Source organism: Mus caroli, unplaced genomic scaffold, assembly GCF_978045245.1.
Source record: "Mus caroli unplaced genomic scaffold, Mus_caroli_1 scaffold_8, whole genome shotgun sequence".
NCBI lineage: Eukaryota > Metazoa > Chordata > Mammalia > Rodentia > Muridae > Mus > Mus caroli.
In genome coordinates, this window is record NW_028227263.1 from 44,795,442 (window position 1) to 44,800,227 (window position 4,786).

Here is a 4,786-nt window from a genome sequence, read left to right on the forward strand (position 1 = left end):
ACCTGGGCTACATAGAGAGTTCAGGGAGGGCTGAACAACAGACAGACAAACAAATAAACATCAGGGAAGTGGAGGGCTAGGGCTCACCAGGGTGTTTCAGCAACTGGACTAAAGAAAAGAAAGCAGAACTCAAGATCAAGAGAGGAGAGACCCACAGGTTCCCAGAGTTCATCAACAAGTTCTGTAAGGAACTTCTCCTCTCAGCTGACCAGCCAGCAGACTTCTGGGTTAGATACCAGAACATTTCCCTTTATACCATGGAGATACTAATTTCGATCTGAAGAATCAAGTTGGGGAAGGAAAAGAATAGGTCAGAAAGGTTATCCTTCCTTCCTTCCTCCCTCCCTCCCTCCCTCCCTCCCTCCCTCCCTCCCTCCCTCCCTCCCTCTCTCTCTCTCTCTCTCTCTCTCTCTCTCTCTCTCTTTCTTTCTTTCTTTCTTTCTTTCTTTCTTTCTTTCTTTCTTTCTTTCTTTCTACTGAACTAATACTTTATTGAGTTTTTTTTTCCTTTTTCCCCCTTTTTTTAAAAAAATATTTTATCTTGGCATTTTATTTTTATTGAATATTTTATTTATTTACATTTCAAGTGTTATTCCCTTTCCCTACCCCCACCCTAGAAGACCCCATCCCATCTCCTCCCCTCCTGCTTCTAAGAGAGTGTGCCTCCACCCACCCTCCCACCCACTCCTGCCTCCCCACCCTCGAATTCCCCTACACTGGGGTATTGAGCCTTCACAGGGCCAAGGGTCTCTTCTCCCATTGATGCCCCACAAGGCCATTCTCTGATACATATAAGCTGGAGCCATGAGTCCCTCCCTGTGTACTCCTGGAGCTCTGGGGGCGGGGTCTGGTTGGTTGATATCTTTCTTCCTATGGGGTTGCAAACCCCTTCAGCTCCTTCAGTCCTTTCTCTAACTCTTCCATTGGGCACCCCATAGTCAGTTCAATGGTTGGCTGAGAGCATTAGGTTCTGGCAGAGTCTCTCAGGAGACAGCTATACGAAGCTCCTGTCACCAGACACTTCTTGGCATCCACAATAGTGTCTGCATTTGGTAACCATATATGGGATGGATCCCCAGGTGGGGCAGTCTCTGGATGGCTTTTCCTTCAGTCTCTGCTTTACACTTTGTCTCCATATTTGCTCCTGTGAGTATTTTGTTACCCCTTCTAAGGACCAAAGCATCCACACTTTAGTCTTCCTTCTTGAGCTTCATGTAGTCTATGAATTGTATCTTGGGTATTCTGAGTTTTTAGGCTAATATCCACTTATCAGTGAGTGCATATCATGTATGTTCTTTTGTGATTGGGTTACCTCACTTAGGATGATATTTTCTACTTCCATCCATTTGCCTAAGAATTTCATGAAGTCATTGTTTTTAATAGCTGAGTAGTACTCCAGTGTATAAATGTATCACATTGTAGGAAGCCAACTCTAGGATCGCGCCGGTTTCCGGTGTGCCTTTGTGGTAAACAACACCACTGCGCAGGCACTAGCCCGAATCTGGCACCAACCCCTCCCGAGCAGGTGCATGCAAATTAGGTACTGGCAGACTGACCAATCCCAGGGGGCCACAGAGCCTTCTCCTGTGCTGGGGTGCATATAAGCAGTGCTCCCTGGGTACCCAGGGTTCCCCATAGTAGCATCATGGCGTTCCTGCAATAAAGGCTGTTGAGAAGAATCCGACTGTGTTGTGTCTTCCTTGCCAGCCGAGGTGGGCGCAACATCACATTTTCTGTATCCATTCTTCTGTTGAAGGACAATTGGGTTCTTTCCAGCCTCTGGCTATTATAAACAAGCCTGCTATGAACATAGTGGAACATGTGTCCTTGTTATATGTTGGAGTATCTTTTGGGTGTATTCCCAGGAGTGGTATAGCTGGATCCTCAGGTAGTACTATGTCCAGTTTTCTGATGAATCACCAGACTGATTTCCAGAGTGGTTGTTCCATCTTACAATCCCACCAGTAATGGAGAAGTTCCTCTTTCTCCACATCCTCACCAGCATCTGCTGTCATCTTAGTTTTTGATCTTAGCCATTCTGCTGGTGTGAGGTGGAATCTCAGGAAAATCAATCATTTTGATTTGCATTTCCCTGATGACTAAGGATGGTGAACATTTCTTTAGGTGCTTCTTGACCATTCGAGTTTCCTCAGTTGAGAATTCTTTGTTTAGCTCTGTTCCCATTTTTAATAGAGTTATTTGATTGTATGGAATCTAATTTCTTGAGTTCTTTGTATACATTGGATATTAGCCCTCTATCAGATGTAGGAATGGTAAAGATCTTTTACCAATCTGTTGGTTGCCGTTTTGTCCTATAGACAATGTCATTTGCCTTACAGAAGCTTTGCAATTTTATGAAGTCCATTTGTCAATTCTTGATCTTAGAGCATATGCCATTGGTGTTCTGTTCAGGAAATTTCCCCCTGTGCCCATGTATTCGAGGCTCTTCCCCACTTTCTCTTCTACTAGTTTCAGTGTATCTGGCTTTATGTGAAAGTCCTTGATCCACTTGGACTTGAGCTTTGTACAGAGAGCTAATAATGGATCAATTTGCATTATTCTACATGATGGCCACCAGTTGAACTAGCACCATTTATTGAAAAAGTTGTCTTTTCCCCACTGGATGGATTTAGTTCCTTTGTCAGATATCAAAGGTTCATTTCTCGGTCTTCAATTCTATTCCACTGATATTCTTGCCTGTCTCTGTACCAATAACATGAAGATTTTATCACTATTGCTCTGTAGTACAGCTTGAGGTCAGGAATGGTGATTCCGCCGGGCGTGGTGGCGCACGCCTTTAATCCCAGCACTCGGGAGGCAGAGGCAGGCAGATTTCTGAGTTCGAGGCCAGCCTGGTCTACAAAGTGAGTGCCAGGACAGCCAGGACTACACAGAGAAACCCTGTCTCGAAAAACCAAAAAAAAAAAAAAAAAAAAAAAAGGAATGGTGATTCTCCCAGAGGTTCTTTTATTGTTGAGAATAGTTTTTGCTATCCTGGTTATTTGTTATTCCAAATGAATTTGAGAATTACTCTTTCTAACTCTATGAAGAATTGAGTTGGAATTGTGATGGGGATTGCATTGAATCTGTAGATTGCTTTTGGCAAGATGGCCATTTTTACTATATTAATCCTGCCAATCCATGAGCATGGGAGATCTTTCCATCTTTTTGATTTCTTTCTTCAGAGACTTGAAGTTCTTATCATACAGATCTTTAACTGACTTGGTTAGAGTCACACTGAGGTATTTTATATTATTTGTGACTAATGTAAAGGGTGTAGTCTCCCCAATTTCTTTCTCAGCCTGTTTATTCTTGGAGTAGAGAAAGTCTACCGATTTGTTTGAGTTAATTTTATATCCAGTCACTTTGCTGAAGTTGTTTATCAGGTTTAGGAGTTTCCTGGTGGAATTTTTAGGATCACTTATATATACTATCATATCATCTGCAAATAGTGATATTTTGACTTCTTCCTTTCCAATTTTTATCCCCTTGATCTCCTTTTGTTGTCTAATTGCTCTGACTAGGACTTCAAGTACTCTCTATATTGAATAGGTAGGGAAAAAGTAGGCAGCCTTGTCTAGTCTCTGATTTTAGTGGGATTGCTTCAACTTTTCCTTCATTTAGTTTGATGTTGGCTACTGGTTTGCTGTATATTGCTTTTACTATATTTAGGTATGGGTCTTGAATTCCTGATCTTTCCAAGACACTTACGATGAAGGGGTATTGAATTTTGTCAAATGCTTTCAGTATCTAATGAAATGGTCATGTGCTTTTTTTTCCCTTTGATTTGGTTTATATAGTGGATTACATCGATGGATTTCCCTATATTGAACCATCCCTTCATCCCTGGGATGAAACCTACTTGATCATGATGGATGATTGTTTTGATGTTTTCTTGGATTTTGTTTGTGAGAATTTTATTGAGTATTTTTGCATCGATATTCATAAGGAAAATTTGTCTGAAGTTCTCTTTATTTGTTGGATCTTTTTGTGGTTTAGGTATAAGCATAATTGTGTCTTCTTAGAACGAATTGGGTAGTGTTTCTTCTGTCTCTATTTTGTGGAATAGTTTGAAGAGAATTGGTATAGGTCTTCTTTGAAGGTCTGATAGAATTCTGCACTACGTATCTAGTCTGTTAGTCTATGTCTTTCTTGGGGAATTGAGTCCATTGATATTAAGAGATATTAAGGAAAAGTGATTGTTGCTTCCTGTTATTTTTGTTATTGGAGATGGAATTATGTTCGAGTGGCCATCTTCTTTTGGTTTGTTGGAGGAAGATTGCTGTCTTGCTTTTTCTAGGGTGTAGTTTCCTTCCTTGTGTTGAGGCTTTCCATCTATTATCCTTTGTAGGGCTGAATTTGTAGAAAGATATTGTGTAAATTTGTTTTTGTCATAGAATATCTTGGTTTCTCTATGTTAGTTGAGAGTTTTGCTGAGTACAGTAGCCTAGACTGGCATTTGTGTTCTCTTAGGGTCTGTATGACATCTGTCCAGGATCTTCTGGCTTTTATAGTCTCTGGTGAGAAGTCTGGTGCAATTCTGATAGGTCTGCCTTTATATGTTTCTTGACCTTTTTCCCTTACTGCTTTTAATATTCTATCCTTTTTTTTTAAGTGCATTTGGTGTTTTGATTATTATGTGACAGGAGGAATTTCTTTTCTGGTCTAGTCTATTTGGAGTTCTGTAGGCTTCTTGTATGTTCATGGGAATATCTTCTTTAGGTTAGGGAAGTTTTCTTCTATAATTTTTGTTGAAGATTTTTACTGGCCCTTTAAGTTGGGAATC